The 14,955-nt window shown below is 42.5% G+C and overlaps 1 protein-coding gene across 2 annotated transcripts in view; it reads right to left on the reverse strand.

Annotated features, from left to right (window-relative positions):
* LOC114653516 (SWI/SNF-related matrix-associated actin-dependent regulator of chromatin subfamily D member 3) overlaps positions 1 to 14,955 on the reverse strand; it is a 481,542-nt gene that overhangs the window by 72,421 nt on the left and 394,166 nt on the right. The gene's annotated exons all lie outside the window — the stretch shown is intronic.

The following is a 14,955-nucleotide window of genomic DNA, read 5'->3' on the forward strand; positions in this document are numbered from 1 at the left end:
CTTTATGATCTGCAAGTGTTAAAACTGTAGTAATCAAAATCTAAGTAAATGAAACTAAAAAAGATTTTTCCTTATTATTTTAGCCAATGTTTTATCCCTGGCAGGCCGAATATCACCTTTAGTTCAAAGAGATAAGTTCACATGAAGTACTACTTGTCACATAATTATATATAGAATACAGTCATCCCTCCTCAATCGCTGGGGTTGCGTTCCAGAACCCCCCGTGAAAGGTGAAAATTCGCGAAGTAGAAACCATATGTTCATATGGTTCTTTTTATATATTTTAAGCCCTTATAAACTCTCCCACACTATTATAAACATTTCCCGCACAATTATACAGCATAAACCCTTTGTATTCTCTTAGATATTAGGTAAGATTCGTTGAAATTATGTATGTAAACACAGTTTATATATAGTAAAACCTAAATATTATTTTAAAGATATCGAGCGTCTCCGATATCACATATGTTACAGCCATTACGACAGACAGGCCACCAGCAATAAATACGTACAATGCAAGAAAAATTGTATATAGTAAAATGTGTGTACAGTGACACTAAACTATGTACATGTAATAAGTACTGTACGTAGATAATTAATTATGGTCACTCACCAACAATGACACGACGTCTTGTCCGATAACGATGAGTTTAATTTTACTGCACAACAAAGGATAGCGTTACAGCTCTTCTAAAGGAGCCTCTTCAGGCGACTGTGTAGCACCGCCGTTGTTCTTCTTCCAGCACTCTTCAATCCAAATCCCTAAAGCAGATTCCATCCAGACTACTGCCTTATCACGTCCACTTGCAACTCATTTTGCGCCCTGGTTAAAGGACACTGCGGCCGTAGATCTTATATTCTTTTCCTCCTTTTTAAATAAAAAGAATCGTGGACTCATTGATGCTGTAATGGTGTCCTGCAGCAGTGTAGCTGTTCCCTTCCTTCAACATATCCAAAACTTTTACCTTTTCTGCAATCATTTGCATCTTCTGTTGGCGCTTGGACATGGCCCCTGAAGCAGTAGCAGGAGCATGTTAATGCTGAATGAGTGAGATGAGACTTCCTGGTTAATGCAGCACTCCGTCACTGAGCCAATCAGCACACAGGAACTTAACTGTGTGCTCTGATTAGGTAGCTTCTCAGTCATTCACCAATAGCGTCCCTCGTATGAAATCAACTGGGCAAACCAAGTGAGGAAGCATGTACCAGAAGTAAAAAGACCCATTGTCCGCAGAAACCCGAGAAGCAGTGAAAAATCCGCGTTATATATTTAGATATGCTTACATATAAAATCCGTGATAGAGTGGAGCCGCGAAAGTCGAAGCGCGATATAGCGAGGGATTACTGTACCATTTGTGACATCAGGTTGTAGCAGTGCTACTTAAGAACTGCATCTCCCAGCAGTCCCTGCTGGGGTCAAAGGTAGCCATAGGCAGATAAAAGGAGGGCAGAGGGCAAAGAGGAAGGAAGTTTGGTTTGTATTGTTTGTTGCGGTTATTTGTCGTCTCACCTGCTGTTATTTGAACTCTGATCATTTTGTCTTGGACTGTATTCGTTTGTTGGGGTCTGGATTGTCTGTCTACCTGTGCACTGAGAGCTGTATTGGATTATTGGGTTTTCCGGAAGAGTGGAGCACTCCCGAATCAACCATCAACCTCATCAGTAACTACCGGTAGGACTGTATTTTCCCTTCACCATTTCAACATACAGATCGCTAGACTTAACTTGGTCACTATTCGTCTTTCAACCTGCTTCGTATATATGGACTTTGCTGTGTGGTGTTTGTGTTTGTTTTGTTTATGTGTAATATCGCCGAAGGGGTCAGGGGTGGTATTACTGTTTTCATTACTCATTTCGTGTCATTATATTTATAATTGTTTGCCATTCCCAGTGTGCTTCATTGTCTCTGTGGTGAGTGCGTGTGGGTCGATCCAAGGCTGGGGACGTTCCTGGGATCTCTGCTATTAAAATAAATAAATCATCGTCATCTTTGGCGGTGTGAATCTTAGCGGCTCCTGACCGCTACAGATTTTGGCGAGCCGGGTAGGAGCCAGGTTAATTACGTTCCCTTCTGACCGACTTTACATACACATCCGACAGAATCATGTCTGTTGTAAGCGCAGTGCAGGGCGAGGAGCTTGAGCTGAGTGGACTGCTGGTGGATGTACGTCCGCAGCCTAGGCCACGTCACGTTACGGTCAGAGCCCCTGAGGAAGAATTGAGCCTGCTGGACTCCCTGTGTGTCTCCAGTCCGGAGCAGCCCGAGACGGATGAGGGACGGCTTCTGCATGACCTGACGTTGCGTCTAGAACAGCTAGAGACGCGGGTGGATCACATCGCCGGCAGTTTTCTCAACCGGGATGAAACCATTCATGATCTCATCGATGCCACGGCTGCCCGAGTTTCCGGTGAGGCGGTTGTGAGGGTGCAGCGTCTGGAGCAGTCCTTCGCGAAGTGTGTGCAGCGCCTGGAAGCCAATATGAGGGAGGAGATCAGGAGGCAGGTGCAGGATAGCTGGCGTGCCGTCACGCAGCCACTGGGGCAGTCGACTCCTTTAGCGGGAGTGGGGATCAACTGGGGACAGTCGTCCTTGTCCGTTGCGATGCCGCGGATGGAGTTCCCTAAGCTGGCCCCTCAGTGTGCACCCACGGGCATTGTCGACTTTGTGGAGGAGGTCGACTTGTTCGTGGAACTGCATCCTCTGAGTGGAGCCGAGCTGCGGGGATTCCTGAACACGGCACTCAGCGGGCCGGCGCGCTCTTGGTGGTTTGCTGAGCGGCACAAGTGTAACACCTAGGCGGAGTTTCGCGCTGCCTTCCTGAAAGCATTCCTCTCAGATGAATACCAGGTGCTGTTGGAAGAAAAGCTCCGGACCTTTGTACAAAAGCCATCGCAGAGTCTCAGGGACTTTGTCTTTGAGTTCCGTGCGTTGTGCCTTAAGTGGCGATCTGACATGCGTGAGGAAGAGATATTGCGACGTGTCCTTGACGCTTGTGACCCTCGGGTGGCAGCTACTCTGAGGGGGGGTCGTGAAGTCGGTTGATGAGTTGGTGAAGGTGGGGTCCCGAGTGGAAAAGGACTGGCGGCTATCGGGATTAGTGGGTCTCGAAAGGGTCCCACGTCTCGGGATGTCCCCTGTCCCAAACAACGAGGAAAAGCCCCAGTGGATCCCCGTGCCGATCTCACCCTGGTGCAAGCCACCTTGCCCCTCTTAGTGCTGCCCGTACAAGTGCGAGGTGTCACTGGAGAGGCGGTTGTAGATACAGGGAGCACTTATACCCTTATGAAATACAGCTTGTGGGAAAAGCTTAAAGTGCCTCATGAGCAGTTAAGGGGAAGTGCAAAAGTAAAATTCTTTCTTGCGGATGGAAGGGCGCACGGGGCCAGGGGCAGGGTTCCTATGAGGCTCTGCTTACATGAGACACACTGGGAGACAGAGGTTTACATCCTGGAAGATGACCACCTGTCAATGCCCTTATTGCTGGGAATGGACTCTCTTGTGTCGGTAGGTCTGACTATCCATCTGTCGCGGCTGGAGTATGAGTTGCCGGGGGGTGAAGTCCATCGGTTTGGGACGAAGGCTCAAAGCAATCTGGTTTGGCCTAACTTGTGTTATTATCTCGCGCAGTTGGTGGATGAGCCCAGCCCAGTAGTGAAGGCTATTCTTGAACAGCCGGAGCTCGTTCAGCCACTGCTTAGGAGGTGGCACTCGGTGTGGACGGACAAATTGGGTCGGACTGAGGTGGTGTGTCATCACATTCACACAGTCGACCCTGTCCCTGTTCGGCACAGAGCCTACAGAGTGTCGCCTCTGAAAAGAGGAATAATCAAGGAGTGGGTTGACCAGATGTTGGCAGAGGGGGTCATCAATCCTTCCACCTCGCCATGGGCTAGCCCCACGGTGCTCGTTCAGAAGGCCGACGGGACCTACCGATTCTGTGTGGACTATCGGGAGCTGAACAAGAAGACCTTGGATGATGCTTACCCCATGCCACTCATTCATGACATCTTGGAGTCTTTGCATGGGGCAGCAGTGTTCAGCTCCCTTGATTTGAAGTCAGGGTATTGGCAGGTGAGAATGGGGAAGAGTAGCATGGAAAAGACGGCCGTCATAACCCCGGAGGGGTTGTTCCAGTTTCGGGTGATGCCCTTTGGACTGAAAAACGCTGGGGCGTCATTCCAACGGCTAATGGAGCAGGTACTCCGGGGACTCATTGGGAAGACCTGTTTTGTTTATATTGATGACATCATTGTATTCTCCCCATCTGTCCAACAACATCTTAAGGACCTTGACCACATCTTCCAGAAACTGCATAAGGCTCATCTCACCCTCAACATCAAGAAGTGTAGATTTCAGCAAGACCATCTGAACTTCCTCGGCCATGTGGTGTCAGCAGACGGGGTCCGAGTGGACCCGAAGAAAATTAAGTCCATCTTGGACTACCCAGCGCCCCAGGAGGTAAAAAGTCTCCAGCGCTTCCTGGGGATGGCTGGGTGGTTCCACAAATTTGTGCATGGGTTTGCCGACATCGCTGCCCCTTTGTTCCAGTTGCTGAGGAAGGGATCCCCCTGGGAGTGGTCACCAACGTGCCAGGACTCTTTTGAAAGACTCAAACAGGCCCTGATATCGCCACCAGTCCTGGCACAGCCTGATCCTTCATTAACCTTTCAGGTCCACACTGACGCAAGTGACCTCGGGCTTGGCGCCGTTCTATCCCAAACTTGCCAAGGAGAGGAAAGAGTGGTGGCCTATGCTTCACGGTCACTAAAGGGCGCCGAGTATAATTATTCCACCACCGAGAAGGAATGCCTCGCTGTTGTGTGGGCCGTGGAAAAGTGGCGGCACTTCCTGGAGGGAACATCGTTTGAAGTCTACACTGACCATAGGGCTCTGACCTGGGCATTCAATTGCCCGAAGACCACGTCTAGGCTAACAAGGTGGGTATTACGCCTCCAACAGTTCACGTTCAGGGTGTGCTATCGGAAGGGTTGTGCTAACGTTGTGCCCGATGCCTTATCACGGGTGCACGAGCCCGCGCCAGTGGTATGTGCGGTATCGGTCTCTAACCCTTGGCCTGATCTTCCCCTGAACATGCAGGAAATCGTTCAATCTCAAGCAGCCAGTCCTGTATGTCAGGGGTTGAGAGAGGGCTCGGGGGGGAGGCCTGACCGCATACATTATAGGGAACTTCAAGGGGCACTCTATCGCTGCGTTCCAACAAAAGATCGGGGTTACCATTATCAGTTGGTAGTGCCCGAGACATATGTGCCCCAGTTCCTACAGTATTATCATGATAGCCCGATCGGTGGTCACCTTGGACGTACTAAGACACTGTTTAAAATCTTGGAGGTGGCATGGTGGCCGACTGTACGCAAAGACGTCTGGTCCCATGTCCAGACTTGTACCACCTGTCAGCAATACAAAACCCCACCTGGTCTCCCCTCGGGACAGCTTCAGCCAGTAACCGTCACTACCCTGGGGGAAAGCCTAGGCGTGGACCTAATGGGACCATTTCCTACTAGCAAGGACCGGAAGACCTACCTGATGGTGGTTGTGGACTATTTTACTTGCTGGGTGGAGCTATTCCCTTTGGCTAATGCCACCGCCAAGAAGATATGTTCCACCCTGAAGGATGAGATATTTACCCGATGGGGGGTGCCGAAGAACATCATCACAGATCGGGGTCCGCAATTTACCGGCTCAGAGGCCGAAGAGTTGTGGAACAATGGGGGGTGGTTCACCTGAAAACTACAGCATACCATCCCCAATCAAATCGCAATGAGCGGGTGAATCGGACCCTGAAGACCATGATAGCATCCTTCGTCGGAGACCGCCATCAGGATTGGACAAAGTGGCTGCCTGAGCTGCAGTTCGCATTGAACACGGCGGTGCACGAGGTTACAGGTGAAACCCCTGCATTGTTAGCTTTAGGCAGACAGATAAACGGTCCACTGGAAAGGATTATTGAGCTCAACCCACCTAAACCAGACACATCACTACACAATCACTTGCAATGTATTCAACAAATCACACAACAGGTAAAGGAGAGGATGGTGAGGTCCCAGTCCAGACAATCTCAATCGTACAACCAGAGACATAAGCTTGTGCAATTCTCGGTTGGGGAGAAAGTCTGGATCAGGACTCATCCTCTCTCCAAAGCCTCTGAGAAATTTACTGCTAAACTGGCTCCTAAGTGGTTCGGCCTGGCTACGGTTGTCCAAAAGAAGGGACCAGTGACCTACGCAATAGAGTGGGGATTGCCAGGGACTAAAAAAATAGACACTGTAAACATCTCCAATCTCAAGCCTTGGTTCAGCCGTACACCACGGCCTGGGGGTGGGGATTGTAGCAGTGCTACTTAAGAACTGCATCTCTCAGCAGTCCCTGCTGGGGCTGCTGGGGTCAAAGGTAGCCACAGGCAGATAAAAGGAGGGCAGAGGGCAAAGAGGAAGGAAGTTTGGTTTGTATTGTTTGTTGCGGTTATTTGTCGTCTCACCTGCTGTTATTTGAACTCTGATCATTTTGTCTTGGACTGTATTCGTTTGTTGGGGTCTGGATTGTCTGTCTACCTGTGCACTGAGAGCTGTATTGGATTATTGGGTTTTCCGGAAGAGTGGAGCGCTCCCGAATCAACCATCAACCATCAACCTCATCAGTAACTACCGGTAGGACTGTATTTTCCCTTCACCATTTCAACATACAGATCGCTGGACTTAACTTGGTCACTATTCGTCTTTCAACCTGTTTCGTATATATGGACTTTGCTGTGTGGTGTTTGTGTTTGTTTTGTTTATGTGTAATATCGCCGAAGGGGTCAGGGGTGGTATTACTGTTTTCATTACTCATTTCGTGTCATTATATTTATAATGGTTTGCCATTCCCAGTGTGCTTAATTGTCTCTGTGGTGAGTGTGTGTGGGTCGATCCAAGGCTGGGGACGTTCCTGGGATCTCTGCTATTAAAATAAATAAATCACCGTCATCTTTGGCGGTGTGAATCTTAGCGGCTCCTGACCGCTACAAGGTATTTACACACCCATAGTAACAATGTACAGGATAAAACGATGACACAATCTACACACATTCCAAAGACATCATTATTTTGTGCAAATGCAAGAACCAATATGTAAACTAACAAAAATGAATACAGAAATAAACCATTTTATCATCTGCATACTGTCAAAATGTACATACAAATAAAAATAAAAAACTGCAAACAGTACTGTAATAGCACATAAATTGTATTATAATCATTGTCTGACGTCTTATATTCCAAATCGCAACCTCAGATCCTCAACTGAGTGTCTCCTTAGAATTCCAAGAGCAAAACTTAAAAGAAGTGGTGAGGCGGCCTTCTGCTGTCATGCACCTAAAATCTGGAATAGCCTGCCAGTAGGAATTCGCCAGGCTAATACAGTGGAGCACTTTAAAAAAACTGCTGAAAACACATTACTTTAACATGGCCTTTTCATAACTTCACTGTAATTTAATCCTGATACTCTGTATATCCAATTCATTATAATAACTATTCATGGTGGCTCTAAAATCTGTACTAACCCCTACTCTCTCTTCTGTTTCCTTTTCCGGTGTCCTTTTGGTGGTGGCGCTAAGTACCATGATGTTCCAAAAATGATGGATGGATTAAAAGCCAGAAGTCTGTATGACCATCAGCATCAAGTGACTCCATGAGAACCCTAACTACAAAGAGGACTATTTCATTTATGTTAGGTAAAATGCCCAGAGGGGACTGGGCGGTCTTGTGGCCTGGAACCCCTACAGATTTTATTTTTTTCTCCAGCTTTCTTGAGTTCTTTTTTTTTTTGTTTTTTCTGTCCACCCTGGCCATCGGACCTTACTCCTTTTCTATGTTAACTAATGTTGCCTTTTTTTAATTTCTTTTGTCTTTTATTTTTCTTTTCTTCATTATGTAAAGCACTTTGAGCTACTTTTTGTATGAAAATGTGCTATATAAATAAATATTGTTGTTGTTAACATATTGGTTTAAATTACAGAATATAGAAGACAGCAATTGAAAATCCATTAAAGTAAATGTAAAGATGTTATTATGCCTTAAGACAATAATATACAATTCAGTGCCTTTGAAAAGTATTCACTACCTTAGAAGATAGAAGTTTTCACAATTTATTGTTGTACAATATACAATCACACTGGATTTAATTTTTTTTTAATCTGGTCAACAAAAAAAGTAATTTAACTTGATTATCAATGTAAAATACAAAATAATTGATAGTGTAAGTATTCACCATCTTCAAGTCAGCATTTAGTAGTTGCACCTTTGGCAGCAATTACAGCCTTAACTCTGTGTGCACAGGTCTCCATCAACTTTGCACAACTGGACACTGCAATTTGTGCCAATTTTTCTTTGCAAAACTGCACAAGCTCTGTCAAATCACATGAAGATCATGAGTGAATAATCTTTTTCAAGTCTAACCATAAATTCTCAGTTGTACTGAAATGCGACTCTGCCACTCCAGGACATTAACATTGTTGTTTTAAGTCATTCCTGTGTAGTTTTTGCTTTATCATTGAAGTCATTGTCTTGCTGGGAAACAAATCTTCTTCCAAAACACAGGTTTCTTGCAGGCTACGTCAAGTTTTCCTTCTGATTTCTATGAAAGAAAATGTAACTCCTTGCAAGCTACTAAGGGTTAAAAGCTGTTTTATTATAAAGGCAGGTTACTCATATAGGCGTCTGTCATAAGATAAGGTGAAGTATGCTGAACTTGGGTAACTTCCTTTTTAGGAATGCGTCTGTTAGACACAGGAAAGATGACTTTTCCTTCTTTGGGGCTCCTCTTGACATGTACACAAAAAATAAACAGTTGGCCGAATTGATGAAATGCTTAGATGCTGTTTCATAAGTAAGGGATGGGAGGAAAATGAATATTAAAAGCCAATTTAACCGGAAAACTTTGCTCTTCTGCTTTGCAACGTTACTTCTACATTTCCTTGTACTAATTTTACCCTCAACCCTCACAGGAATTTCAGAGGCTGCAGCTAAAAAGCATGTTCACAGCATGATATGTCACCACCATTCTTCATGGTGGGCATGGTCTGCATTAGTGCATGGTGTTTGGCTCATGCCAAATATGTTATTTAGACTGACGGGCAAAACCAAGCATCTTCCAGTGGACTTCAGAATCCCCCATGTGCCTTCTGGCAAACTGTAGCCAAGAGTTTTTTTTTTTAACAGTGGCTTTCTCTTGCCATACATGAATCACCTAAGCAACAATTGTTGTATGCACAGTCTCACCAATCTCAGCCACTGTAGGTTAACTCCTTCAGAGTTATCATAGGTCTCTTGGTGGCCTCCCTCACTAGTTTTCTTCTTACACGTTCCCTAAGCTTTTGTGGTCAGCTTGCTCTACGTAAATTTCCGCTGTGCCATACTCATTCCGTTTCTTAATGATTGACTACAGACAGGTGATTTCTATTTAATCAGGTGACTTCTAAAACGAAGTAGCTGTACCAATGAAAATGTAATTGTGTCATCATACTGTAATTACTGGATGAATGCTTATGCAATCAATTTTGTATTTCGTATTTGTAATAATTTTAGACCACTTAGCAGAGATCTGTTTTCAGTTTGCTATTGAAGAGTATTTTTCTGTTGATCAGTGTGAAAAAGTCAAATTTATTCACTGGTATTCAATGTTGCATAACAATAAAATGTGAAAAATTCCAAGGGGCATTGATTTTACAGAACCATTAAATGTGCATGTTAATAATAAGTAACATTGTGGACTGCTTTTGTCAATAGGTGAAAAAAAAGAAACTTCCAAACATTTTGAAGTAAACAAAATCTGACTACCCTAGAGCGTGAAACAATGAAATCTTCAGAAGGGCTTTCCTTAATATACCCGAGTGAACAGTAGTGGGTAAGAGATGACAGATTGTAATTTAAATTAATACGGCTGCCACATTTTTTTTCTAATGCAAAGTGAAAGACCATCTGTATAACAGGAAAAAATAATTAAGGCAGAAGTAATGAAAACATTTTTAAAGCTTAGTATGTAGAAATGGGCTTCAAAAATGGATGTCATGCCAAAAAAATTCCAAATGATTACTGAATACTGTAAAACTGAACTAAGTGGACAAGGCTGAAGAGAAAATTGTGTACATTTGGAAGTTTGCTATTATGATGTAGTACTAGGGTGTTGTACCGTGTTAGCCATTATGAATGTAGAGAAAAGGCAAGCAAAATGACACCTTTTATTGGATAACTAAAAAGATTACGATTATTATTATTATTATTATGATGTATAACCAATGAAATTATCCATTTTTCACAGTGAAAGCAGATTACTCTTATATATGGGATTCCATACTACCAGTACCAAAATGCCTAATTTTAATATTTTTGATAGATAAGGCAAAGGCTATACCTGCTGTTTACTCCTATGACAACTAACAAATAAATAAATAAATAAATAAATAAATAAAATACATCAAACAGCATGAAACTCCTGCCCATAACATGTACAATCCACAGAAATATATATTATTTTATTGATACTCTTTACATACATATATACTATATGTGTAATGCAAATGGAAGGCAGGTTGGAACCCTATTTATCACCAGATGGGGTTCTACCACAAAAAAATTGGGACTTGTGGAGCCCTAAGAATTTCACTGCACTCTGTACACATGACAATAATGACACTATAAACCTATAACAAATGGTGTAAGTCAATACTAAATATTATATAATACAATACCTATGAGCAAAACAGAAAAAATGACATATACACATACATAAATAAGCAGATAAATAAGCACATCTCCCACATTCCACTAGGCATTAGTGAAATAGCAGGCCTGTACAGATTTATCAGACACCCAGATACATCTTCCCTCACTTACATTCCAAAATAAGTAACTGAATCCCAGCTTGTACCAGGATCTTTTTCTGATAACAAAGGTGTAAATCAAAGTTAAACTGACATCTTTCTAGAGTCCCTTCTGTGGACTCTTTCAGGCCAGAAGGCACAAAATGGACTCAAGCAAGAGCAAAGACATATAATTCAAGGAATGACAACTGGGATGGACATAATAACTTAACTATGAGAAGACCCTGATTCTGAAACAAGAAGTGACTTTAATCCAATCACAAAAGGTTTGAAACATGCTTTTCCCTATGTTGCAAAATACAATGCAGCAAGGAGCCTAACTGGGAAAAGCAATGCACACCACAGACAAAAAATCATGTAGTAAAAGGAAGAATGCACTCCAAAGCCTAAAGAATCCTTCTCTTGAGCCAATGCAGTTACAAAGCAACACCTTTACACAATATTGGACATCATCTTTAAAGATTTGCTATCATAAAACTATTTATCTCAGCAAAGATAAATTAAAAATCTAAATCAAGGGTTAACAAACTTGGTCCTGGGGACCCACTGCGGCTGCAGGTTTTTGTTATAACCAGCTTCTGTTTTTAATTGGACTCCTGGGCTAATTAAGTGAACTGTTATTTCCCAGATTCTGTCTTTTGGAAACAATATAGTCATTAGAAAACTAAGTTTGGTGAAGAAAAATATTAAAATGTACTAAGGAGTTATATGGGAATAAGGTATTTTTTTTTCTTTTATCAATATTTTCAACTTGATTTTCATTCTGTTTTTCCGGGTGTTCTAATTGTTTAATTAATCCATTATTTTCTAATTAGTGGGTCTAAAGCTAAAGTAGGTGCAGCCGTTCATGATACAGCGTTGTTTGCCTGGGTGTCTGCTCTGCTCGTTTTTAATTGTCATTAATAAGATACAACGAAGAGGGAACACTGCACAGAGAAAGGGCAAAATATAATGAAACCAACAAAAGTGAGTTAAGCATTTAAATCTATAAGAAAAATAGAAATATTTTTAAATGTCTTATACATTTTGAAATCATGCTGCTGCAGTTTCTTAATGTAGAATAAGAGAAGAGAAAAAAAATACCAGCTAATTAATTAAGATCAGTGTTATCAGATGTCACTGATTATGATATATATACACACACATACAGTTATCATATTTCTATGATCCTTGTGTTTATCAATAAATTGTATTTTTCTTTTCTAAAATGAGTGTGTTTCAGTTAACTTGATATGTGTATGGAAATCCTGTACTGAATGGTATACGCAGAATTATTTGAAAGAAACAGTCTTAAATATCTGTAGTTTTGTTTTGTTTTTTTGGTTGCTGAATTTTGCTTACTTGCACTATCAGAAACTAAAGAACACATTGTAGTAAGCATTACAACTGTTCTGGTGTTGAAAAAGCTTACATTTTTTAAACTGCAGACTGTTTATATTATGTTTTAATTTTTGCTAAAATGAACCAGGATGAACTGAATTTAGAATTCATATTGAAATGGTTTCTAACCCAAGAATGAAAAATTGGTATGGATCAAAAGCTGTTTCAATTGGTTTTTAGCTTGGCTTGGGAAAGGAAAGCTGTAAGAAGATCAAAAACATTCAGCAGAGTCATCCATCATAAGGACAGCCAGCCAATCAGCTGAAACCCCGTGCATGTATATTTGAGGGACCAAAAAAAAAAAACAGGCAAAAAAAGTGGAATGTCATAAGAAGCGATGTCAGAAATTGAGACGTGAGACCATCTGATTTGGATATCAGAAAATGTAACCAAAGAATAACACAAATTGCTAAATTACAAGCCATCCAAGACAACATCCACTCCTGACACTGCTAATTTTTCATTTAATTTTATTTCTTCCTGACACACTTCTCCACCCTGCCTGCATGCTCTTCTTCACCTTTTTTCCACAATCCCCGTTACTCTGCCCTGTTGATCCAAAGTATTTAAATCCAACTTTGCCAATTCCCTGCATCCTCACCATTCCTCTGATTTCCCTCTCATTCATATGTGTTCTATCTTGATTCTACTGGCCTTCATTCTTTTCCTCTCTAGAACATAGTTCCATCTACCCAGGGTCTCTTCATCCTATTCACTACTCGTTTATTGTTTTGGAAATTCTACTTCACCCATAACACATTTTTGTTGTTTTCCACCAATAACTTAATTCTAAAATTAACAGTACTTTGTATTACACGTTACCCATTCTTCTTTGGGTATTTGACAATTTCAGTAGTTTTACTTTGGAAGTACTAAAAAGTTTCTGTGTTAAACATAAAGTATTCAAGAAAATCTACCTCATATTTACTTTATATTAAAAATGTACTATTCTTTGCAAATTTCTGTATTGGAGTCGTATTATTTGTATTCTGCTAATAGAGAATACTACTAATTTAACTTGTGTAGCAAATGTTTTGGTCTATTTTCTTTCAATTAAATTGTAAATCACAAATTCAAGGACACCAGAGGAAATTAATTGGAAGTACATTTAAGACTGAAGCCAGTAAATATTTATTCACAGAAAGGCAGTGGTATTATGAAATAAACTAAAGAGTCATATGCTGAAGATCAAACTCTAACAACTTTTAAAAGTATGTGCATGACATATTGGGGAAACTTGTGCATATACTTTTACTAGTTCTAGGCTCTCTACGTGAAAGCTGATTTACCTTATCTTTAGCATGTGAAAGACAACTGCAGTCTTCAACCTGAGGTCATGCCCACTCTCTCCTTCTTTTTCTGAAGCCCATAAAAATATACTTCTAGGGTGTGGCCTTTTTGTGTCTATACTTCCATGAGAAGATGCTGTATACTATGACGTGTGTATTTGTCTCTATTTACAGTATTTTGCGCACCATAAGGCGCACTGGATTGAAAGGCGCACTCTCAATTGCGGGGCTTATTTCTGTACTTAAGCCATACATAAGGCGCACCGTATTATTCGGCGCATGCAAAAACAAGGTAACAGAAGCAAAACAATGAGTTTAGTTAAACCTTATTCTACTACGTATTTAAAAATACACTCACATTGTTTTTTGATCAGTCTGTTGTCACAAATCCATCGAAATCCTCACCTTCTGTATCTGAATTGAACAGATGGGCAAGTTCGCCATCAAACATGCCGGGTTCCCTCTCGTCATTGTCGGAGTCAGTCTCGTTGCCGGGTGGCTGTTCAGCAATGATTCCAGCTTTTGCGTAAGCTTGGACAACAGTCAAAGCAGACACCTTAGCCCAGGCATCCACAATCCATTCACATATGGTGGCGTAACTCACCCGGCGCTGCCTCCCAGTCTTAGTAAAGGTGTGTTCGCCGTCTCTCATCCATCGCTCCCATGACGCTCGCATCTTCACTTTGAACGCCCTGTTTACACCGATGTCCAGCGGTTGGAGTTCTTTTGTTAATCCTCCCGGAATGATGGCAAGCTCAGTATTCATTTGCTTCACTTGTTTTTTCACAGTAGCGGTGATATGGGCACGCATGGAGTCGCAGATCAACAAAGACGGTGATGCATGGAAAAACCCGCCCGGTCTCTTCATATACACCTCTCTCAGCCACTCTCTCATTTTCTCCTCGTCCATCCAGCCCTTTGGATTGGCCTTAACGATGACTCTGGCTGGAAACTTTTCTTTTGGCAGCGTCTTCCTTTTAAAAATGACCATAGGTGGTAGTTTCTGTCCATTACCGTGGCAACCAAGAACAACAGTGAAAGCCGACTTCTCATGCCCCGTGGTGCGTATGGATACCGTGCTGGTCCCCTTTTTCTCCACAGTATGGTTCACGGGGATGTCAAAAGTGAGAGGGACCTCGTCCATGTTGGTGATGTGGTTGGGCTGGATTTTTTTGTCGGTAATCTTGTTGCTGCAGTAGGTGCGGAAGATGGTCAGCTTTTCTTTGTAATCCGCTGGCAGTTGCTGCGCCACGGTAGTTCGTGCGCGGATGGCGAGATGGCGCCTTTTCATAAAACGAAAGCACCAAGACGGACCTCCTTGAAAGTGTTCGAGCTTCATGTCTTGTGCTATCGTTATTGCCTTCAGTCGAATGGTGACTGTAGAGACGCTTCTCCCGGCTGCTCTTTGTTCA

The sequence above is a fragment of the Erpetoichthys calabaricus genome, chromosome 6 (genome assembly GCF_900747795.2).
Source record: "Erpetoichthys calabaricus chromosome 6, fErpCal1.3, whole genome shotgun sequence".
Classification (NCBI taxonomy): Eukaryota; Metazoa; Chordata; class Cladistia; order Polypteriformes; family Polypteridae; genus Erpetoichthys; species Erpetoichthys calabaricus.